The sequence below is a fragment of the Tympanuchus pallidicinctus genome, unplaced genomic scaffold, assembly GCF_026119805.1.
Source record: "Tympanuchus pallidicinctus isolate F22 unplaced genomic scaffold, pur_lepc_1.0 scaffold25, whole genome shotgun sequence".
Classification (NCBI taxonomy): Eukaryota; Metazoa; Chordata; class Aves; order Galliformes; family Phasianidae; genus Tympanuchus; species Tympanuchus pallidicinctus.
The window spans coordinates 7,862,712-7,888,209 of record NW_026294742.1 but is presented as its reverse complement, the minus strand read 5'-3'; the positions used below and the strand labels follow the sequence as shown (position 1 = coordinate 7,888,209).

Below are 25,498 nucleotides of genomic sequence, written 5' to 3'. Positions count from 1 at the left end.
GCACATTTGTTTCAGGGACTTCTTGCAAGGCAGCAGAAAACTCTCAGCTTTCTTAACTTATGCTTCCTGGTGAACAAGAATAGAGATATCTGCAGTGTCCTGGACAAAATTAATGCCTTAACACCTGGAATCAACCTTCAAACAACAGCTTTTTGTTCTTTCCTTTTTAAACGTGATCTGAATGTGCCAATAATTCAGTTTGAGGCTGTTGAAGCATGAAGTCTTCTGGACTAATTTGAATTAAAATCAAGCTTAGTGATCACACTTGTGATCATAGAGCCTTCAGGAAAAGGAGATTCCCATTGATTCCAAGGGTCTCCCTAGACCCCTTTCCCCACATTTCTGCCTTCCAGTGGCCCCACAAAGCCCGGGGAGGGAAGTCTGTACCCAATCTTGATCTGGCACGATGCACCAGACATAAAGGTAATTATTAATTAAAAAATGCACGTCAGCAGAACTACACTGCTAAAACTGATAATGCAGTAATAGGAGCACAGCAAGAGGAAGGGGAAAAAAAATCTTTCCATTTAGCCATTATAAGTGGAAATAGTACAGTCAGTGGAAATCTCAGTGTTCATCTGAAAGGAGGAAAGCAGAACTGACAGCTAAGAATCAACTTTGAGGATCAGATTTTTGTTGTTGTTGTTGTTTTCTTTCCCCCCCACCTCAAGACTTGAGCAGAGGTTACAAGCTGCTGCACAGCAGCTGTGGACACAGCTGTCTGTTCCAATTCCATTCCATAGTATCCACTTTCAAGTTAGGCAGATTTCAACACTGATTAGGAACAGGCTTTTCCTCAGCACATGATTCTAACAAGTTGTGCCATCTCCCAGGGCACACTGCCTCGCAATCCCTACTGGCTCTGGAAACGCAGCACAAATCCACGCCTACAATCATAACATTTTACTTCTGCAAAACTGAAGCCAAGCAAAGGAGAACAGCTCTGTCCTGTTCGTGCACCTTGCTGCCCCAGGGCACCTCTTCTCAAGGTTACACCACAGCTTCCAGCTGTGTGTGCAGGCAATGCATCTTCAGCTGCCAGTGGGCAATAATAGAGACCATTCATTTTCCATAGACAAGAGCACAAAGCTAAGGTGTCTGCACATTTAATTGAAATTATGATGGGAATTAATTACAAGATTAACAGCCCCCTAAAGTGATATGACAGAAATGCCCGTAACTGAAGTATGGGTTTGATAGGACTGTGAGTTCATGAGAAATGCCAGCATTGTGCACGCAGATGAAAAGAAAATGACATGTGACAGTTCCAGAAGGAGATGGGGATCGAGAGGGTTTGTACACATAAAATTTCTTTTAAATTCAACAATTATGAGAGACATTTCAAAATGTGCACAGAAACGCAGAGTAAGTTGGATCCCGGGCAGCAGAATCGAGGAGAGGGGGAAAAACTCACCAGGTGCATAAGAGCTAATCCTGCAGGAGCACAGCCTGCAAAATGCACACATCCAACTGCTCGTTTGTGTAGGTTACCTGCTGTAATTTAGTATTAATTACAGCACTGCCAAACTTAAGTGGAAAAAAGATAAACTTTTTCTTGTACTTGTTTTCTTGTACCCTGTTCTGAGGATCCTTTGTCTGAAAGAACCGTAATACTATAGATTTTATTGCCAAATGTTTTCAATACATTCCTTTAATATGGCATTTTGTTGAGAATTTCAGACTGAAGGGCAGATGTGGTACAGCCCTTCAGCTCCCACACCCACACAGAAAAAACAAGGTGGGGGAAAGATAGCTCCTCCACACAAAGAATTAATCAACTTTTAATAATGAAATGTTTCTGCAGGCATCAAATCCTGTCCTCACTGTGGACACTGGAGCCTTACCATTAACTTCAGTGGAACGAAGATGCAGCCCCTGGCTGTATTTTGTACAAGTTACATCGCTGTTGGACTCAGCTCCCAATAGAAATTGCATTCATACGAGCTCCAGACCAATTCTGACATCCTCCTAAACAATTCCAAATATTTTCTTCTTGCTTCCACTCACATACAGAGGTTTCCTTTCCTTTCAGTATGATAGCAATTAAGACAAATTTAGATTAATTCATCTTTCAGGCATTATACAGTGCAGGTTTATTTTTAAAGCAAGGCTTATCTCTGTCCAAAGCCAGCACCTGCAGACATCAGCACTAGTGCAGCTCAGAGAGCTCAGCTCAGCCCAGCCTGAGAGTCGCCATCCTGGAAGCAGCTGAGCAGCCCATGGCACACAGAGCTAAATGCCACCTTCCTCATCCTCCATTGTCCTGAGCCCACATTCCAGACACCCATCATGCTGAGCAGTCACACACCAAGCAATCCTGCAGAGCAGAGAGTCAGAGCAGCTTTGAACAGGATCCCAAATGCTGAAAACGATGGCTCAATCTATGCTAGTCACCCTGCTTTAGCAGCAATGCAGATCTCTGCAGCACGCCTCCCCAAAACACACTGCAAACAGCTTCCCTACTTATCCCATAGAGCAGCAAGTTCTGTTTGCTTTGCCTTCTCTTCAGGGCCTTACCCACAGAGTGGTGAAAACCAGAAGGAAATATACACAGTGCCATTCTGTTGTCTGTATTGCTGTTAAGCTTCTTCTCTAGTTTACATCAATGCACGAGTAACAGTGCCAACACTTAGGTATGTGCTTGCTTAACTAAAAGGAATATTATAAAATAAAAAGACATATCTTAACAGGGTTGGAAGCTTTATGGTCTGGAGGTGTTTTCCTGTTGTTTCAGATAGCCATCTCCTTCCTTTTGGTCTTCTGGACAGCCCAATGCTCTCACAGCTGTGCTCCATCTTCAGGCACTCAGCACATCCTCCTTCAGCCTGTGCCACTGCCCCAGCAGAGTCCACGTGCACCCATACAAACACAGATTGATCTACATCCCCAGAACCTTCCTCCACCCCAACTCCTGCAGCTGAACAACTGCATTCAGACACCCTCCAAGATCTCTCCTCTGCAGTCACAACACGGGGGCACATGACAAACAAGAAAACAGACTGCCTCAGTAAGTTCCTCACCTACACAGCTCAAAGACACCAGGCCAGCACCTGCAGGCTCCAATAGAAGCCAGATTCTCATTTCCCCTCCTATGCTGTGCTCTCTCATGTGAGACACACCTTTCTGTGCAATGTGCCCCTGGGGGCCGCAGTGATGGGTTGGCCAATTACATGGAGAGGAGAGGAATTTGACGAATGGATCATTTTTGGTGCACTCTGCACTTTTGACTCATAAATCCCACAGAAAACAAGGTAAATGGAGCAAAACTTATTAATGAACAGAGCCCTAAATATCAAATGATCTGCTGTGAATCATCAGCTGGAATTGTAGAGCCTTCGCATCGTGCTACTCATATCATGCTGCTATGGTTTGCAGTGTACAAACTCTGCAGCCCAGCAGTAAGTCTTACAAGATAATCTAGGGAATAACATCCTGCTTTATTTAAAGCATGGTAGAGCACAGAGCTTGCCAGACCTTCAGACTGCAACCTCCCGAGAGGTGATCTTGCAATTTCACCATGCATGCAGGGCTGAGAACACAGTTAAGCCCATGATGGATCATGCAGCTTGCAAGAGGCACACACAGACAGACACCCTAAATCTCACTGTGAAGCCAAGGGAAACCCAAGTGGCTCCAGAGGGGCCCCAACTGAGCTTTCTGTGCAGTGAAGTAACTTGGAAGGAGTACAACTCTGCAGAAGTACATCATTTCTAACTCTTTGCTGCTGGGTGGAAAGAGACAATCCTACCAAGTGTGTAAATTCACCAGGTTCCAGATGAAACCTGTAACACATTTTTTTCTGGATAATAATGCTACGTACCTAAGTTGGAAAATTGACCTATTTTTATATAATGCTTACTGTAGATCTTCCTGGAGATACTGTCATTGCTGAAAGGAAAAGGTTCTACTCATTTTGTCATCTTCAAATCAATTTTCCATAGGAGGCTTGAGTACCCACGTAACACATGGTGTTTACTTAGTATATGACAGATGAGCAAGACTTGCTGCTAAATCCCAATATTGATGTGCTGAAGGTACATTATGAGGAAGCAGGGTCAGGCTGAAGTTACCAATCTAGTTGAGTAACGTGGGCTGCTTAGTTTGGCATCCCTTTCTGCAGACATCCCTGCCTTTGGCAGGATCACAGACAGCAAGGAAAACAGTGTAAATGCATTAAACTGAGCAGCAAGATTGCACAAGCCTGTCTCTCTTAGACAAAGCATATTAACTATTGATAAATTCCACTTCAGATTGGAATTAAGAAGTCCTGGCCAATATTTACTGAAAACAAATCACCCCCACAGAGCTAGCCAGTACTTGACTTCCTCCATAAATGCCACTGAGAGCCAAAGCTCCAAAAATAAAACCATGTGGCACGAGCATTTGTTTGACTTGGGAGGGGAAGCAGAGACAGAAAGGCAAAGTCCTCCAGCACCAGCCAAGGAACCTCTTCTGACATCACCCAGTTCCCTCAGACCCAACCTTCTCCTCACATCTACAGGAGAAATATACTTCTTCAGCATAAGAAAAGGGAGACAGGATATAAAAACATGAAAGCTTTGCTATTATAACAGGAAATCAATCACCTTCAAGACCTCTTTGGAGGCATGAAGTTGTCAGAAGCAGCAGCAGGGACAATTTACCATCCCTCCTCATGTATATTCTGGCCATTTCAGGAGTGGTCAGGTATGCTAAGCTGCATCATGCAGGTCCACTCCAGAGGCTGCCTCAATTTCTCACACGTTACACCATCCCTAAACACAGACACTTGGGTGCTGCCAAGCAAATCCTGGGCAGACACAGGCTGCTGCCAGCTCTTCCAGTGTGAGGTTGTGGCTCTCATTCCCACCTGCTTCCAGCGATCAAATGCTTCACACGGTGCTGCTGCAGCCACTGCCAAGAGACTATGAAAGAGCAAAATGATTTTTCTTCACCCTTTTTTGTATTTAGGATAATGGCTTTTCTACAAGCCAAATAGAAAACTGCGTTAATGTGTTTCCATGGGCAAAGCTGGAGAACACTATAAATTGCCTTGCTTAATGGACTCAGGAATTCAGTTATCCATTCAGAAATTTCAGACTTTTAAGCGAGACCAAATCAAATGGTTTAGACCTCGGGAAGTGAACACACAGCTTCACAGCTCTGTGGCGTCATTATTTATGTCTGCTGGATGCGATGGAACAAATGTCTTTGGGAAGGAAGGAGACCCATGCCCACTGCTCCTCCCAGCCCAGGGGCACTCCGCATCCTTCAGGGCACCGTACAATTTCCATCAGCACAAAAGAGCAAAGAAATCAATTGAATATAAGAAATCAATTGATCACCCTGCTGGGCAACAACTGCCCATGCAGAGGACAGAAAGCTGCGTGTGCACCAACAATTTCAAGGGCTGCACAGCAAGCCCTGAGCTGGGAGCCCAATGAGAGCAATGACCATGTGTTCTTCCAGGTGATTCTCACGCACGTCCCTTTTGGAGGATGCTACGACCCCTGGAGCTGGCAGAGGGACAGAGCCCCCACCTGCACCTCCTGCTCCAGACAGCTTACACTCTTCCTTATTAATAATAAATTAGTTACAATGAATGCACGGCCATAGGGGACAAGCTGTTGACTTCAGTCAGGATTTCCCTTGCTCCAGGCAGATGAGAAGGTATCTGTCCAAGCTGGTGCCAAGGAAAGCTGCCTCCTCCTGACCATCACACATTGCTGGGACTGCACAAGCAGGGTGGGGAAAAAGGAAAGGCCTTTTGTTCTGTGTGCCCAAACCCTTTTGGAAGGTGTATGAAAACCCACAAGCCACACAGGTGAGCTAATATCCTTGGCAATTTACGTGAACTATAAAATACACCAGAGAGCACAGGTTCCAGGTCTGATTACTGCTCATTTACAGAAACGTGAGAAACATACAGTAACATGCACCCCACACCAACAACAATATATATATATCCACATATATATATATATCCACAGCTACAACCTAAAGCAGAGCTAAAACGTATTGAAAATATTTAATTCTTTTATCTCCTGAGCAGCTTAACTGCCCAGAGGGATTTTCTTCCCCCAGGCTGAAAAGAAGAAAACAAAACCAAACAGCCCTCACTTCTCAGATTAGATGCTGAACACCAGATTCCAGCTGGGAGCTCAGGCACCTGCGGTGCAGTATTTATAAATGAAAGCACTGACATGACTTTAAATACAGTGTCACCAGAAACTTAATTATACAGCCACAAGTCTCTAATTGGAAGTCACGGAGCAATATATTGGCTTTGGCCTGCGGTTTGACACTCACCCAACCACTTTCCCAGGGTTGTTTGTGTTATCTGTCTCTGGTTTGAGCAGTGGTGTTTGTTTGCAGGCTGTGGTGGGATTAGCCCCATTTATCTTTGCTTGCTTTGTTTCCTTGAGCACATCCTGGGCTCACAGGGTTTGTTTTGGTGCACAGGGAACAGCCTCCGCCTTGCTTCACTCAGCCTAAGAGTACACTCACGCTGGCCCAAGCCCAATATTTGATGCATCCAAAAAAGTATTTCCCTTTTGAACTAGCACACGGGTGTCCTACCAGTAAAACAAGCTCAGGAACCCCAGCTTCTCCATTGTTTGCATCCTACTTCATTAGAAACACCACAGGGCAGCCCCCAAAAGGACAAGTGGAGGAGCCACTGAAGGGCAGGTTCAGCAAATGGGGAAGGATGGACCCAGCACCATGTTGGGCTGAGCACGTGTCTGTATGGCCCTAAGAACAGCCCTAAGTAACAACTCCCACACCCCTCCCCCAAAAAAGGCCCATTTGGGACCAGGATAACTGGGCAAAAGGACAAAAAAAAACTTATGAGGAATAGTGACGGACAAGTTGTTCTTCACTTGCATGCCCACTGGAAGTTGTCACAGCCCTGCTGTTTGTGCAGGCATCCCTCGCAGCACAGATCCTTCAGCATTTTTCATCTTTCCCATCAGTATATTAAAGATTCATCACAGATATCAGTTCCAGCTCCACATTAATAACCATGAGGACAGGTAACAGCCTCAGCAACACCACCATGTGCTGGCTCAGGGGGTCAGCAGGGAAAGACCTGAAAACCTCAGTGGTGGCAGAGACAAGCCCCAGACTGTCACCTGCTTTCAGATGTGAAACCCTCCAGCAGGAATATGAATATCTATGGACCAGTGGCACCAACTGGGCACGTGAGTTAAGGAAGTACAAGGCAGGAGAACAAGACAAGATGATGTTAAAATCATACATTTTCAGTTTGAAGAAAGAATCAGATTTTGGAAGGTGAAGTGCTCCCATGTCAGTGTCTGTACACGAGACAGGGCAGGTGAGCAGCCAGGAAAGAACCCCTGGGTGGAAGGGAAGGCTTTGTTCCTCTACTTTTGAGTTGAGAAATATGGTTAGGTGGAAGATACAGGACACTGAGGATGTGCCATTAGTGCTCTAAGTAATTTCTTCAGAGTTTTTATCTAGAAATATTTAACACTTAAGTTCAAAATAACAACACAAATTTCACTAGAAAAATTGATTTTAAGTATAGAAAAACTCATGCTTAATCATGTAACTACAAGGCTTTTAAGTTTTTCAAACTGATTTATCACAGGTACAAGTTTCGGTTAGCTTTCCTCCAAGCATCCCTTTCACATCCACACTTCTCCCAGTCACTGTGCAGCTTCCCACCTGGAGTGGGACACAGAACTTGTTTGAGCTTAAAGAATAGCCAAGAATTGCTGATGGTGCTGAGGAAGCCCCCCACAACCTCTGAGTGCCAGAATCATCCCTGCAAGTGTTGTCTTCCTCCACCTGCATCATACTTGGAGGCTGATGCTCGCAGCTCCACATTTGGAAGCAAGAGATGGCAGTTGCTGCCACTGCTTGAGCTGGGAGCTCCCAACCCAGCTGAATTCCCCTTCATTTAATATCTCTTGCTTCCAAACACAGCCAGAGACACCGACAGGCAACCTCTGACTGAGTCAAAGGCTCTACTCTGTGCACAGCGTTGTCAGAGATCCTCCATGGCTAATAAGATAACGATGCCATTGATAACACATCTTAAATTAAGGGTTACGAAGAGCTGAGACAATAAATCCACTCAGCTTCAGATAGCCTACAGAAACACGACCTTTTCTCCATCGTTTATAATACAGAAGGCTGAAGAGAGCACCCAATCCAATTATGTGTGTATTTACCTAATCCACCAGTGAAAGGCCTTTACATCTCCTTAATTCCAGCATTCTGCTCAGGCAGCAGTCACATCCCACCCAGAGGGAAGGGTTTGATGACTGCCGTGCGTGAGCCCCACTCCTTGGCTTGGTTATCACCTTCTCCAGCCCCTGCTCACTGCCCTCCCGTGTAATTAAGCACAGACATTGTCTTCCTGCTGGATTATGAAGTCGTTAAGGCAGGTATCATCTTTTTGAGCTATGACTGTACAGTATCTAACACAGCCAGAGCCTAATCCTTGGCTGGAGCTCCTAATCACTGCAGTACATTTCTATAATGAAGATATTTCATTATCAGCTGTAAACTGAAGAGTCAGCTCTCAGTTTTCTGGGATAACTGAAGGACAGATATCTAACAGGGGAATAAAAAAAAAAAATAAAAAAGGTTAGAAAGGCTCATATAAACTGAGCACAATATGCCTTCACAGTTCATGTATGAAATTACTGAATGAAGCCAGCATTCTCAGAGCCAGGTTTCCTACTGGCACCCAGGGCAAGTCCCAGCCTTGCCAGCCTCCAATGGCAGGCTCCCATACTCAGAATGGAACAGCAAAGAGTGAACTTTGGAGTTTTACCCAACATTAAGTCTGGTCTCAGTTTTTTGGGTAAAAGCTACAGAATATGTAAACCTCGAGATTGCTTCCAGAAAACCTTTTTCTCATAAGAGAAGCAGATGAAGTAAGAAATAATAATTCAATAAATCAGACAATCGTAGTCTTCAACAGGTCTATGTTTGCATAAACTGTGCCTTACCAGACAGTAACATAGGTCACTTGGAGATGGTTTCCCCTTTTCCTTGCCCTGCAAAGCAAAATATGATTTATATTCTGTTTGCAGGCGAGCCAAGTAAAATGCTCAATTATAAATAGCTCTTGTAAATATAATCCTTCCAACTGGAATATTTGTACACGATCTTAATAATGATTTCAGTTACAAAACCTAATTAGATCGGTTCCTCATCCCAGCCCAGGCCCCATGCAATGCCCAGTGCAGGTTGGCACTTATGGGATATGAGCCACCCCACAGCAAACCCTCAGTAGATGCAGGTGTCCCAACTCCACCAGGTCCAGTGAGACTATGACAGCCCCAAAAATGATCTAAGTGTTCCCCAGTATAAGTGGAAACCAGGGCCCATTATTTTTATTTATGTAGAGCCAAAACACACACTTCCTAAAGCTAAGTCTGCATTCAGCAGATGAAATATTTTTATAACTTAGCCACCAAGGTTATAGAGAGGTAGAGGGGAATGTATATCAATGCTGATAGGAGCTTTTTCCCCAGATGTATTTACTAGGATAGATCATCTTCCACAGGTAATGGGACACGAGACATTACTTTTATGCTCAGTCTAATTGCTCAGCCATCACGAGGTGCTACCAAGTTGGGAAGCACTAACTCCAACTAATCGAGCTTCAGACTCGAGGCCACCAAAAACTGCGAAGCTGAAACTACAGATTAAAGATGACATTTAAGAGCCAAGAAGACTGTGATAGAAAGCTGAAAACGTTTCAATCAGGAGAGAGCATTTACTACATCTGCTGTGCCAGGGCTTGGCCATCCAAGGAACCTGAAGTACAAATGACCAGAGGAAGAAGAGTAAGAGCTAGTTGTATGAAATTAGACTGCTTTGCTTTTTTTGAGAGTTTGTTCCTGCTCTTTGCTATCACAACTCAATGTATGATAACAAATGCAGTAGCACACACAGTTACTTTGACATCAAACCAAGAATAATTACAAGCGAGGCCCGCATGAATTGCCTTCAAAAAACAAGAGACTTCCATTTTTATAACACTGTCCCTTCTCACTGAGAGCAGAGAAAAACCTTCGAGTTCAGTGTTAAATCAAAATTTACTTCCAGAGAGGCACAGGCTCTCCTACAAAGGCAGCATCTTCACCTGGGAGCAGGCAGATACCTCATAGTCCCTGGATTCCCTGATGAAACCATTGGAAAGAGCAGCAGAAAAGAGAGCAGCATCTCAGGCTAGGATTGGGCAATCCAAACAGCCTGGGATTACGGAAAGGTTTGTATCCCATCAGGCAACAAACTGCCATAACCCAAATCCATGCATCACACCCAAGCAGCTCCCCAGAGGCTCCCCTCCATCGCCTCCAAAATACCAGAGCTGTATACAGCTTAACCATACGAGTTCAGAGGGCATCAGCCCTGGCAAAAGTGAGAGCCTGAAGGATGAGCCCCACTATGAGCAGCACCTTGGAAACTCCTCTTTTGTTCTCATGGAAGGTAGTTCAGACTTGTACCTAAACACTGGAGGTAAGCCAATATCTGCGCTGTGCTCAAGCTCTGCTATACAAAATAGCACATGAAACAGCACTAAAGATGCACGGAATCAAAGGCAAACTATTTCACAAGATCTAAGACAAGTTAAACCACTGAAATAAAACCATAGCAATGCAAGGGAACACAACCAGCTCCGGATGCATCAGGTGCAGTGACTCAAGTAATGAAGATTTTGCTCTTAAGGGCCACACAAGGGCACTTGCACACAGGCATCACCCCCAGCCCTTTGGTAAAGGGGGAACAAGGCTCTTTCTTAAAAGCACCCACGAAGCCAAACCTCAGGAAGGACAAAGCTGGCAGGGCTTTGCCGAAGGAGATGCTAACAACTATCAGCACAGATGGGCTTTAAACCTCAGAAAGATGGGCTTTAAACCTCAGAAAGGCACTCAGCAGCCTCAGGTCCTCCTTTCTGCTATGGAAAAGCACAGGACAAAAATGCTTTCAAAACAATGTTGCTTCTATCCATTAACCAACATATTTATTAAATAACCAGATGAGGACAGTATGAGCAAACAGAGAGACATTTAGATATGCTGATTTGTACATCCAGAAAGACCTACCGTGCAATGATTACACAGTTGGTTAACTTTGGGGAGAAGCTTCACCTTTTTATTAAGAAAAAGGAATGCAATTATAAGTTTGGTGTGAAACAATTTATCCCACACTCGGTATTTCTTTCTCTCCATCAGTTTATTGCTTCAAAATTATTTATCTCATTATTTATCTCTCTGTTTGTTTTTGAAGGACATCTTTCGTGCCTCCGAGCCACTTTATTCATTAGTTCTCCAGAGTTCATGTCCCATTTCATTATGTTTTAATCTTTACAGTTGTTAATTTGCATTTCATTTCCTGTAGCAGCAAAAAAAAAAAAAAAATTACTAACAAAAAAGTTATTGTAAATATTAATACAAGTCAACCGATAATCATCCAGGGAAGCATCGTACAGCAATAACAATTACCTGCGTCTGAGGCAGAAAAAGGCAATTCTAGTAATTATAGCAAGGAAAAGCACTTTTGAAAGGGCACAGCACCTTCTCAGAAGTGCTGCTGGGCCATTCTGAAGCAGCACTTGTAATTAACAAGGGCTTACTAAGAAGAGGAGCTGCCCCAAGGGACAGCAAGGTCTGCACGGTGATCTGAAGGCCCCCAGGAGCTGGGCTGCCTCCTACCCCACAGTCCATAGACTGCAAGCAGCTGCTTGACTTACAGCCTAACTATAATGCTTGCTTATAAAAACAGCACTCCAGACCAGAGAAAAAGAAAAACCTACAATCTTAAACCAGGAAAGCAAGCAAACCAAGCATGTGAGGCTGCTCTCTCGTGCACAGCTTCCACCACCAGCTCTCAGCACCGCACTACAATTTCTATTTTCTCTTAGAGAGAAACATGTTCAGTGCAGCTTAAAGACCAAAAAGAACATGAAAACATAACTCACCCCAACCATCCTGCAGGCTCCAAGCTGTGCTGGTCTGGGCACAGGACAAAGCAGCACATCACCTCCAAGAGAGGTGTCTTTACCCAAATGGAGCAAGTAATTTCAGTTGTGGGTAATTACCCTCATTAGATAAATACTAGGCAGACTCATTAACTTTCACAGAAAAAAGCCCTGAGTGACCCAAAATATGAGTGGTGAGCTGCAGCCTGGCCTGGCTCCTGTGTTAAGCATCCACAGCTGTGAGAAGTTACAGAGGATAAGGGCTGCCAGGAGCTGCTCATTAGAAAACCCCCACAAAGGAGAACAGGGGAGAAAGGGCTCTGGTATTTAGCCTTGCACCTTTGCACCTTTGCACCTCTGCTTCTCCCCTCCGAAGTCCCCATTTTATCCCATGGAGAATCCCACAAGCCATGCTGCCTGTTTCAGTGTCACTGCACTTCCCCGGAACACGGCTGTGCATCCATAGGGGAACAGTCACTACAGAGCAGGTTCTGAGCAGAGCCTAACAAAGCCTTGCCCAGACATCCAGCTCTCTGGTGCTGGAGGGAGGATTGCCTCTAATTCCTCACACCTGTTGAGCCTTCCTAACGGCTCCATCAGGTGGTACCAAAGCATCCATCTAAGCCACTTCTCCGTCCATCACAGACAGCTGCACAGAGAAATCAGACAGCTCGATGGGCTTAGCCCTCATAAAAAAAAATGGATGAGGTGTTTCTCTTAATGCTCTTCCTCTCCAGCTCCTCTGAGATCCCACAGGTGATTTGCTGGGCAGCAGCTCTGCACCATGCACGTGGCACGGGGCCTCTCAGCAGCCAACCAAAGGGGCTGTTAGGAGAACAGAATGCCCAAAGAGCTTTGCCCTGATCAAGTCCTGAAGACTGATCTGAGGAAGAAATGAAATCCTTGTGATGAAGAGCCAAAGAAACACTGCAGAACATTTCTGTAACGCGCCAGTATAAAACTAAGAAGTGAAAGGAGCCATTGCAAATGCAGCCCTGGTGCCTGCTGAGTGTTTGCTGTGTAGGAAACAATCATTTCGTATCAGTGAAAATGCACCCTTCATACATCATTTCCCTTGTACTTTTACACCATAGTGAATAATAGAACAGGAAAAGGATCAAAACAGCCCTTGCTGCTGCTGGAGTGGATTCAGGGTGAGGTGGGGCAAGGAGCCCATGTGCTCCCAACCAAACCCCATCCATCGCAGACCCCTGCAGGCCTGTAGCAAGATCACAGCCCCATTTCCTTTCCCCCAACACTCGGAAACAAATGTTACATTATTTACTAAACAAAACCCTGTTCCATACACTAAAATACTTACAAAAAGTCTCCTAGTTTTTTGATTGCTTAATTGCTCTCTGTAGCACTAAGGATCTTAGCTCAAAATTAGCCTCCCCAGTAAAATCTGGAAAATAGAACCTTCCTAGGCAAGAGATCTGAGATCATTTATGGTGACCGTTAACTGAGAGAAGCTTTGGGGCTGATTTCAGACATGCTCATCCTCATGGATTTTCCCTTGCACGAACATGAATTTATTTCAGGGGAGTTTCAACATTAATGTCATCCCATGATTTTTTTTTCTCCTGTGTCTTAGAGGAAGGGAAAGGTTGGGGTGAGGGAGTGCCCTGCAGAGCCCCTGCAGAACAGACCCGCTGTCCCACAGAGCTGGGAATTTCCACATTTCCCGAACCATGCATTTTCTGGAATAATGAGCCAGGTTTTGCTCTCCCTAAACAAAGTCTGCAGCAATGCCACGTGAGTTCTGCTGGGCGTTAGGGTGATGCAGCTGCAAGCAGGGAGGCTTTAGCTGGCAGATAAACCACATTTGGCAGAGCAGTCCCTGATTCTGCACTGGCTGTGCTGATATTCAGGTGAGAAAAGCACAGGAGGATAGATGAATTTAAAAAAGGTATATGTCTCAAGCAAGATGGAACCAAAATAACAGAAGGACCCACGCAAGTGTTAGGCAAAGACAACAGCCCCATCCCTGTTCCAAGAGCTTTAATTTGGGGTGAGTTTACTCCTCTTCTCCCTTTTCCCAGGCCCATTCAGGACAAGCTGGCACCAGTTCTTTAGCATCATGCACACACAGTGCTGAGAGGGAAGCCAAGGCCCCCACTCTGACCAGCTTAAATGTTGAACAAATGCACAAAAGCTCTCTTAATCACCCTCAGTTTTGCTTTCTTTTTCCCTCCCTCCATCCCCCCCTCAAATCCATCTCCATGGATCCTGAAAACCTCGGGAGCAGCTCAGGGTTTTAAGCAGTTCACACCACTGCAAATCCTCTTTAGCCCCACTCTCCGTTCCGTCTCTGCTGCACCCAAGCCCTCCCTGCCTGGCTGCTGCCTCCATTCTGCTTGCTCACTGCAAGCTTTCCAAAGCTCTTCCAGACTCGTGCAGGGTTTCATAGACTCATTCAGGTTGAAACGACCACCTCAATTCCCCAACCCCAACCACAGCCCACCCCACCTTGCCCACTGACCACGTCACCCAGTGCCACATCCCCACGGCCCTGGAGCACCTGAGGGACAGGGACTCTCCACTCCCTGGCTGCCTGTGCTGACAGCTCTTTCAGAGAAGAGGGAATGAGGTCTGAGCCAGCTCCCATAGAGCCTCCGTGCAGCCGTGCCCTCGACGTTACTGCAGTTCCCTGCCCAGTGGTAACAGCAGAGCACACCTTTTGACTTTGGCTTGTGAAACGATCATTAGCAATGATGCATCAAAACGTTTTTGATGAGCGAATGATAAAAGTAAACAGGATGCAGTAATCGTCGGGCTTATTTACAGCGAGGTGAAACACCGCCGTTGTCAATTTTGGAAAGTGACTTTGAAGGAACTTTCTAAAGGGGATACTGAGATTGCTTCCTCTCCTCCACCTGCAAACAACCATAACCATTATTGATAGCATTTCTAAAATGGCAGGTACATAGAAACAGAGACTCTTATTTTCTGTCAAAATTGTTTTATAGTGCCATTTTTTCCCCTTGTTTAAGGCGGCAGCACTCATTTACAACATTAAACAACGTGATTTATGTACTTTAGCAGAGCTTACTACATTTAAATGTTTGGGGCATTTCATTTTTACAACATACCTTGTTCCAATATAATCAATGTGCTTTTTTCTTGGGCTGTGATAGGAATGCAGTTTGTGTTTTATAGCAAAATCAATATAAGAATTAATGGGTGACGAACAAAGTAAATTGTAAAAAGCACATAGGGGTTGTGAGATCTCTTTTGCTGCATCGATTCCATTAGCATTAGGCTGCCCGGTTGTACACGGTTCCGTATTTGATGAGCGAGCAGCAGACTTCATATTCTGCTGAAGAGAAAATAGGCAAAGTCCAGTACTGAAATAACTACGCCAAAGTCACTGAGGTTAAAGCAGGAATGGACACGAGCCAAGGGGATGCTGGCACACAATGCGCTTCAGAAGCAGCGGCCGTAAACATCAGATGGTCATGAACAAGGCCACTCTGACTTTAATTACAGGCTGTGATATTCGAGTGATGACATTGTTTGTAACATTGGGTTATCTGTTCATTAATTCGCTCAAAAAATAAAAATAACAAGAAGACAACACTACTCTAGGCTTCCTTGCTGGTGGAGGAAAGGCAACATTTAAAAAGAAGAACACAACAAAAAAAAGCCAACCACCTGCATGCAACCTAGATTTCTTGTTAAAGCCATAAACAAGGAGGAGCTGCAGCAAGAAACAAGCAATGTCATCCAGAAAACATTTTTCTTATCCAGGGCCTCTTCTCTTTCCTAAACTTGCCTCTTGCTCCGAACATAAGTACACGTGTTAGTGCCCAGAAAGGCACTCCTCTAAGTATTTCAGGAGCCCATTTCCCCTGTGTCCCCCTGGAGCCAAAGCAGTGCTGCCCCATGCATCAGGAGTCCCAGCCCCCCTCAGCCCCTGGGACACCCTGCAGGGCAGGGGGTGACACTGCAAAACACTGGCTGCCCTGCAGCCCTCACATGCTCAGAGTTACAGAAAACCAGCAGATTTGGACCAGGAATGGCTGCAGGCACCTTTCCAAGTGTCCAGCTAGCTCTGCTACATTTCTCTGTCACACACCGTCCAAGTTGCAGTGATGACCTTCCACCTTCTGACATCTATGATCATTCCAATTCTGAATAACAGATTAGATGCATCTGTCCATTTTGCAGCATTACATCCCAAATAACCCAACAACAGAACTGCTCTCCAAATCAGGCTGTAGATATCTCACACCGCCAACAGCAGAGCATTCCGGGGTGCAGTGACATCTGTTACTGTCCTCATCTATTCCCTCTCCTTTGGGAAGACCTTTTTCATTTTCATAATCATCAACAGGTTTTAATGGATCCTATCAAACAGGCTCAGGTACAGCAGGCATAGCACAGGGCTTCTGCAAGAATATTATCCTCCGAATGTTCAAAATTGTTTTTACATGGCGCTTATTGTTCTCTCTTAGTTATTTGAAGTTGGGAAGTTTATCGCTCTTTGGGAGCGAAAGAAGTTAATTATATTCCATTTCAAAACAAATTGTTGATACAGGCTCCAAGTGTCAGTAATTAGATAATTTCACAGTGCACATTCCATTACCACTGTCATACTTAATGACTGTTTATTTGAAGAGTCCTTCTAGCACCGCAGCTACCCTGGCACTAAATACAATAATGGATGGCATGATCGGTGAGCTTCACCCATTGCTCTCATATTTACAGGAATGAGTCCTAGAGGAATTTCTACTCAAACGTGGAGCTTTAGATGGCAGGGATTAAAATGCTGGCCTTAATGAAATCAGTAATACAACACTCATTGACTTCCCAGGGTTTAAATGTAATCAGTTCCTTATAAGTAAAGATGATTAGTGACATAAACTACATATTAAATAAACCATTATCGTGAGCTCTAGCCTGACTTAGAGCACCAAGAGGACTTCTGCTGTAAAAAGATCCTGCTTACTCCTTCTTGGACTCTTTCACATGGCTAAAAATGTGCAAAGTGATAGGGCAGGGGATGAGTGAAGTGCCCCCATACTCCACACCCAGCCCCAGTGCTGGGTAACACACAGCCCCCCCCCCTGCCCACAGCCCCCTGCCTTCCCCAGGCCCAAAGGCACCTCGAATTTGGGGCCTCACGCAGTGACATCCAGCATGGTGTTAATGAAGCAAAGAACAAAAACCTCCCTGGCACATTCTGATTTCACAGAGGTACTGTTTTTTAAAACTTTCTCTTTTTTTTTCTTTCTTTTACAGCAAGACATGCAGATCACATAATGCATTTTTAATGACTCCATTAAAATGCCGTAGAGTTATCCATCTGTATTGTTGTCAGAAGCGATTCTGATTTCTTTTTAAGTTGTTGACATTTGTGGATACACAGAGTTCTGCGTAAGCCGTGCACCACCCAGCACAGTGACTGCCATTCTCTTGGCAGAGGAGTTCCTGATTCCGGTGCTATTCAGGAAGGCATGGCCTGCACCAATATGCAGTGAGCTCAAACGTTGGCAGCTGGAGCACTCGAAGGAAAGTGCAAGCATCATGCTGGGGTAGATACTGAGAGTCACAGAATCATTCAGGTTGGAAAAGACCTCTCAGATCCCCGAGTCCAACCCCAACCCATCTCGCCATGCACACTGACCACGTCCCCGAGTGCCACTTCTCCACAGTTCTTGAACACCTCAGGGATGGGGACTCCAGCACCTCCCTGTTCCGATGCCTGACTGCTCCGAGGACACTTTTCTCCCGATGGTTAGTCAGCATTCAGCACACCCAAATGAGCAGTGTTGTGTGAATACAACTTTCTGCTTAAAAAAAAAACAACAACGCTTTATTGGTGTATCGTATTTGAAACCTAGAAGGAGCTCTACAATGGACTTTGGTTTTGATTCACTTCCCATAAAGGCAAAGGACCCAAGGTCTTTATCTCGAATAGAACGTCTGAAGGAACATGTTAATATTTCTAAGTAAAATGCCTTCAGAAAAAAACACCAAGAAAAATGGTTAAGGAAAGCACGTCGCTCTTCTACAAGCATTAGATGTTTTTGCCCAACATGTCGAGAACTGCCTCCTCTAAATGAGGTACCAATGTGAGCCAGTGAGCGAATTCACTTATATTTCTGGTCAGCGCAAAACATCATGCCACACTGCAGTGGGACGGAGAGCAGAGCCTCCACTCCTTAACACAAAATACAGAAAGGGACGTGCAGTAACAGCTATCTGAATATGCAGGATGTCATCCACAGCCTCCTTCTCCCTTGAGTAAAGGAGCTGTCAGATAATGGCCAAATAAATCCATCAGTGCTGTCGGCTGCTGCCCATTCTGTGCAGTGCAGTGTAAGCTCTGCTCCGAGACTCACGGAGCAGCCCAGCGTTCAGATTGCTCTCCACGAGCCGTGCTGAGATCTGGCTATCATCTTTCACTTTTTAATTAAAATATATTTTTCGCTCTTGATCTACGGAAGGAAAAACAACATAAAAGTAATTGAGACTTCACGTTTCACATGTCAAATCGTGATAGCTTTTCCTTTTCGCTGGCGTGCCAAATAAGTACTTATAGCAAGATTCACCATCAAAAGCAAGCACCCTCCTTTCCAAGGATGACGGAATCAGGCTTAGATAAAACAGGAACCAGCTCATGCTCAAAATGAATCCCGGTGCCAGGCTGCTGCATCTTTGCAAAGTCCTTCATCTCTCTAAAACCTGCCATACTTCATTACAGTGTGTAGTGAAACACACCAGCCTCTTCCAGGCATTTCACAAAAATCACCTCCTACAGCAGATAGTAGTCAGAAATTAATGCCTTTAGTACCCACGAGAAGGACTGAGTCATAGAACACAGGCTGTAATTTCAAGGGCTCATTCATCCCCAGTACCAAGTGTTTTGTTGCAGCCTTTTTGCAGACACCTTTTACTGACACATGCTTCTCCCCCACTAATACGCTGTTGCAAGGAGAAGCATAAAAAGCCAACAAGAAGATAAGACAGTGTTTTCTGCATTTGGAGGGCGCAGTGGGTCGGAAAGGGCAAGAAGGAAGAAGATGCTGCCTCCAAGTGCTGCTGGAGGGGAGAGCTTCACCAGGCCAGAATAGAAGCCAGGCTTTGATCTCCCTTTTACACACACGCAAACAACATTCACAACAAAGCTGCGACCTCTGGTTGTTCCCACTGGGAATTCTGCAGAGAGGAGAGCAGAAACCTGCTCTGCCACGGAGCCCCTTCAGCTGCAGAGGTAATTTGGCAACGTGTGCTATGCAGCCATAGGACTGGATGGTGCAGAAGTAATGATCAGCATAGTAAAACTCAGAAGAAACCTGACAGCAGCGTCAAGGAATGCAAAACGTGTTCATCACTTCAGCTTCATGGAGCACTTCCAAGTCTACACAACTAATTTTACGCAGACTTCCTGTAGGATCTCGGAGATCAGAGCACAAACTCCCAGTGCCAACCCAACTTCCTTTCCATGACAGCTTCTCTATCAGCCTAGACAGAGCAGGTGGTGGAAAACACAGATTTTGACTTACATCAATTTATAAACCTTTGCAAAGCTTTTCAGAAGCAAAGAGCTGCTCTCAAGGGTGGTTAAGAAGCATCACCGCAGCACCCAAGACTTTAAAAAACCTTTTCAATTACTGCCATTTAACATCCTTATTACTTTCATCTGTTAGTTTCACCTCATTTTGGACCCACTCTTTCATTTCCACATTAGATCTGATTAGTTCAGTGCTATGATCTGGTCATGCCTGAGGTTTGTGGGTAGCTGGGATATCAGACCCAAAAGAAAAGCAATTAGAAGCCCCAACCCGGCGTGCTCTGTCTCACATCTACTGGAAGGTTGTTACAGCAAATGCAAAACCAATGTGGCCTGACACTGGGGAAAGTTAGAAGACTAAGAGACATAAAATGCATGAGTTATTTTTTATATTAGGTAGCAAACTGAGTTCTTCCTTTAACCACTTAATTACCTTTGGCTGACAGAAAAAAACATTGCTGTGAAAATTAGTATTATCTTTATTATGGATGTGTCCCTGAAGATGCTGATGCACTGACTTATATATCCACGTACGAGGCCTGGAAGCAGTGAAATAATTCTACCTTGTGAGCAGCTGCAAAGGTTCTGTACCATCGCCAAGGATTTATTGTGTAGTTTAACGGTCATTACTTAGTATCATCTGCTCCTTTTATATATTCTCTATCACCATACCCATTTTCCTCTTTCAGCCTTATTATCTTATGTATATGAACAAAAATATAAAGGGGTGATGGGGAATGGAAATCCAAACCAGCCCTAACGGCCCATGATTCTGAGCTCAGGTACAACAGCCTCAGCCAAAGGCACCCAGGCCAACAGATGGAACAGCAACGTGCAGGACATAACACAGGACATCTCAGTTGGAAGGGACTCATAAAGGTCATCCAGTCCAACTCCCAGCGTCTCCTCAAAGGCTGTTTGCTTCAGCACTGAGATAAAGGAATGGTTGGGACCATCTCAGTAACATCTGCTGACCTGTAAGTCGAATAAATCACCAGTGCTTACGAGGGGCAAAGAAGGCATTGCAGTGTTTGCACTTACCTCACATACATAGGATACCTCTTTCCAGTATCTCCTCCATACAAACACATTGCTGGTGGATTTAAAAGATTCATTGCACCCCTTGACTCCAACCTTTACCTGGCATTTCTGTTGGTTTTAAACATATTAAGAGAAACTTTAAATATTCTACGTCTAGTAATTCTTCCAGTTAGTGATTCTTTTTTAACGCAGCCTATTTGTGTTTACCCACAGATCTTCAGAGTACATATCAGGAATATTTGCTTTGGAAATGGTGACCTTTGCCAGCTTTTCTGTTCCAAGCAGGTGGCGGTGCACTGGCAAAAGCAAAAATAACGTGAATGCTTTTGACTTCACTGCAGAGGCAGAGGGGCTGTTCACCACCATGGGGTCCCAGTAGCACCTGGGTAATGGAGCAGGGAGTGCACTGTGTGTCTGTTGGGGCTCAGTGGCCGTTTTGTTTTTGTTTTTCAGGCTCCAAAATTCACCTGCTCTATAATTCATAGAATTCAACAGGAGCCCTGCAGACAGATGTCTGAAATCTCAATACACAAAAACACTGAAACAAAGGAACCAACAAGCAGCCCCTCTGCTTTGCCTTGCCCCAGGAGCACAGCTCAAAGGCTTCTGCCTGCTACTCAGTGGGATCCAGTCCCACCCTGCACTCACGTTTCAGCTCTTAGGTTGTCTTCAGCTTAACCCACTTAGTTTCCTTCTAAAAATAAAACCTTAAATTGAGGTCTCACTCCAAGAGAAGCTTGTATTTGGTTATAATCATACCAATGTTAAAGCCTGCTTTTGGAAAGGCGAGCTCCCCAGCACAGGAGGCACACAGCCTGATTTACACTGCACCAACCAACAGTGACTCCAAAGTGAGACAATTGTAGAATCATTCAGGTTGGAAAAGACCCCTTGGGTCTCCGAGTCCAACCCCAACCCACCCCTCCATACCTCTGACCGTGTCCCCCAGTGCCACATCTCCATAATCTGGAACACCTCAGGGATGGTGACTCCTCCACTCCCTGGGCAGCTGTGCCTGTGCCTGACTGCTCCCCGGAGAAGAGATATCCAACCCAAACCTGCCCTGGATGTTTGTCTCTACACCCATGGGCCAGTGGTCCCCTTGGCTTTGCAATCACGGCTGGAGCTCAGCGAGTTCTCACACCATGACCTGGGACACTCTTGAGCTTATTGTGGTAGAACTGGAATAAAAAGGGGGGAAAAATAGAGATTAACATAAAATTAAAGCATAACTACATGGTATGTGAAAACTAAATGGTTGTATCATTTAGTATCATAAGCGCAGTGCCCAGCCCTGCTCTGGGTGTTATCAGCACTTGGGACACAACAATCATGGTCTCATTTGTGGCGTGACAGCTAACAGCTCTGCTGACAAACATAAATCCATTGCACCACTATTTCGTGTTATTAATTAGGAGAGAGGAGAACAGCATTTGGAACACATACAGGTGGCTCATCTGCTGCCTAATGTGAAAGGTTTTATTTGGCTTGAAAAATCATCTATTTAAATTGTGCATCAAGGCCATAACACATGGGTGGCTTCATTCACCATGGCACTTTGATGGTGGCTGCACAAGTCGTGAGTGTATGTGCAGTATCATTATTTCCCACACATCAACCAGAGCAGCAAATAAACTTTTGATTCATAATAGGAACACAATGGAAACAAGCTGAAAGCCTGCCCTGAGCAGCTCTAATTAAAGGTATTAAGAGTTAAGGGACAAGCTTGCAGGAGAGCAGTGTAAATCTACTCAGTCTCTACAGAAGTATTTATCACTATTCCCCAGCATTGCTACACGAGTGTGTGCGTTTGATCAATATTCAGCATCGCCTCCGCTCTACCCAAAGTCTGTGCAATATGCTAAATTAGCTTTTTTCTATTACCGTATCAAAGGTATGTTTGAAATTGAACATCACTGTAATTTAGCTGAAATTACTGGCAGACCAGGTCTGTCTTGATCAGTTTGCAAAACCCTCCACATTAATCATATTAAAGACGTTGCAGATGAACAAATCAGCAGCGTGGGCAGAAAACTGCTGCCTTGGAGAGATGCTCACATGCTGCTGACACCAGAGGCACTGAGATGCCCGCCTGCAGGTGGCTTAAGGCACATGGTGGGGTGAGATAGCTCAGACCCCATGCAATGGGACCCCCCAGCAACATGGGTGCAGGTGGTGGAAAGCCAATAGCAGAAGCTTGCATGCAGCCAGCCAAACTCAAGCAGCGCTCAACCACCCACAACAGATGAGGGTTCCCATTTCTGCTCCTTGCTAAGAACAGGAGCCCACATGTTTGCCTTCTCCAGCACCTCCACCCCTCTGCTCACAGCCCCTCTTGGACAGACTCAGACATTTCTGGTTCAATCCCAAGTTCTCTTTTCCTTCTGGTGACTTTCATTTTGCTCAGAATCTTTCCTTCTGATTTTAACCATCTTAAAATTACGTCCTTAAAATAAACCTCACAATCAGCAATATATAAATTATAATTTCCTTCTCCACATGCTTCAACTATTATCTTAATCAAGCAATCATATCACTTCCCATATAGCCCCTCATTATCCGAGTCGTGCCCTGTTTGTATTATATCACTCTTATCTGATGGCACACCAAACCATCCAACAAATCCTCAGCACTAAAGCAATCCTAAATCCTTAAACATCTACCAGTTCTTTGATGCTGGAAGACCGGCTCCTGTGCTGGCAGTGCCCACGGGATGATCTCCAGTCAATGAGATGGCTTTTCTAGATGTCCACCATGTTATATAACTTTTTCAAGTTATTTTAACTGTAGTTAGGATAAGCCCAGTAGCCATCATATATTTAGGTAAGTTGTCCCTTTCTCCCACATGAAGTTGCAAAGGGAGAGCACTGCGCCAGGTGAGCTACACCTCTCCCTTCAGTAGGTAACCAGGATACCTGGTGACTCAAATCCACCTGGAAGTGTGCTCTAAAGGGTTTCTCTCCCATTTGCAGCAGGGAGAGGGGCAGCCAGCCTCATCCTTGCAGCCATTCCATCCCACTGCCCAACACGAGCTCCTCTTGATACATGCTTTGGTGACAGTTTGGTGTTGCAAATGCCCTGAGCTGATCCTTTGCACAAGAGCAAACTCCACCTGGGCTGCAGGAGGTGATCCTAAGTCTGCCTTTGCTCTCCTTAATTCTACATTTGCACTCCATTGGGTGGAAAAAACTTTGCAGAGCACTGGTTATTGCTGCCTGCACTGCTTCACGGTGTTTGTCTGTGCGACAGCTTAAGAATTAATTAATCTTCCAATAAGAATGTCTACTCGTACATAATGCCTGTATTAGCCCGTTCACAGTTTGTTATTGCTGGAGTTTACTGCAGAGCTGTTCTTAAAGGCCTTCAAAGAGAATAAAGGCAAAGAATTCTCCCTGTTACACCATTAAAATAAAGACCCAATTACTGGAGTCGCTAAAGGAAATATTTTCAATTGACTCTGAGTCGTGTGCAGTCATGTGCTACTCTCTGGTCCCTGCCCCTGGCCTGGGGCTGGCTCTCCCTTGGTGCTCAAGGCAGTGCCTGGATAAGCACACACTGCTGTGCTTCTGCTGAACCGGCATCCCTCCTGCCCTAGGACATCCATCCCGGAGCACAGAGAAGTTTGCAGGAACGTGCAGCGTAGTCGCAGGGAGTTGAGAGCATGAGGGATGTAGAAAGGATGAAAAAAAAATGAGCAGTTTTCCACTCATTTGGGATTTCAGGAGCACTCTCCCTTAGGCTTCTCACTGCAGGATCCTATTCAGTGCTTTGAGATTCCTCCTTGTTCCGTGCCTTCGAGAAGCAGCGCTGCACATCAGTGCTGGCTCCAGGGCCATGGAAGCAGGGCTCAGGAAAGGTGGCCTTCGCTTGTCGTGGCTTGCTTTGGCCACAGGCATTGCCCTCATGCTGGAGGAGACCTCAGTACTGATTCATTCCTATTGGGCTCATCCTCTCCCAGCAGAAACCAAGATGACAGTGCAACATGAAGCAGCTGTATGAGAAGTGGTTTTCATATGAGTATCCTCAGTGGTGACACTCTGCAGATGTAAATCCTTTTTGATCTGCACTCGTGGAAGGAGCACCCTTGTGCTGACAGTCATGTGAGGGGATGGCATTACAAGCTAGCAACAGATTGTAGCAGAAAAGCCACAAAGCTTTTGTCTTCATCACAGCAGGATGACAGTAAACAGCTCTAAATAATGTATAGGAAATCCAATTTTGGTAGGTGGAGAATAGGAATTACAATAGCAGTCTTTGCTTAAATCTCTGGTAAATGTTTGTTCAAGGACCACAGTTGAAGGTGCAGAGATTTAACTGAGCAATATTAACAAATGGACTGTGATTCATAATGAACAATACAAAGCACAGCAAGAAGTGTAAAACCTCGGGCTTTCTGGGGCAGACATGTGGAGACAATCATGGATTCATGTCAGATACTGAGAGGCAGAAGGAGATCTCTCATACTGCCTGCAATGGGCCTCATATATTCAAGAGAAGAATCCAGGATCCACCACCATATGAAAGCAGGTACTGGGCTCAATGAGAGCTGCAGAGCGGCCACTTTGGTGCTTTTTAACATCTTTGCCTCTGCACAGACACTGCTGCCCATTAAAGATGCTGAGCAGCACCTTAATATCACTGATCTATAGGAGCAGTTTAAAATTAAATTGGTACAAATGCAGGAGCAGCTTATTTTCAAATATTGCTTAGGCAGCATGAAGAATAAAACGGTATTTTTCAGTCTGGTTGTCCGATTTCTTTTTACAAAATGCAACAAAGGACACGAAATGTCTGCGAAAGGAGGCAGCCCATAGGTGGGATTACACCGATTCCTGAAGCAAACACAGAATGGCAACTGTTAGCCTCATGTCTGTGGGCTACCCAGGGATTCAATAACCTGGAAAATGATGGACTTTTCCTTCCAGATGCATTACCACAGACGACACACAGCAGATACGCACTCACATCAATCACAGCAGTGATTTCTCTATCAT

General features: G+C 45.0%; 1 long non-coding RNA gene across 1 annotated transcript in view; it reads right to left on the bottom strand.

Moving 5' to 3' along the window:
* The window catches only part of LOC128083977 (uncharacterized), a 29,963-nt gene extending 17,852 nt beyond the window's left edge, over positions 1-12,111 (bottom strand). The window contains exon 1 of the long non-coding RNA XR_008208282.1: positions 11,945-12,111. This is a non-coding gene — a long non-coding RNA (uncharacterized LOC128083977). The remainder of the gene's footprint in view (positions 1-11,944) is intronic.
* Between the last annotated feature and the right edge of the window lie 13,387 nt (positions 12,112-25,498).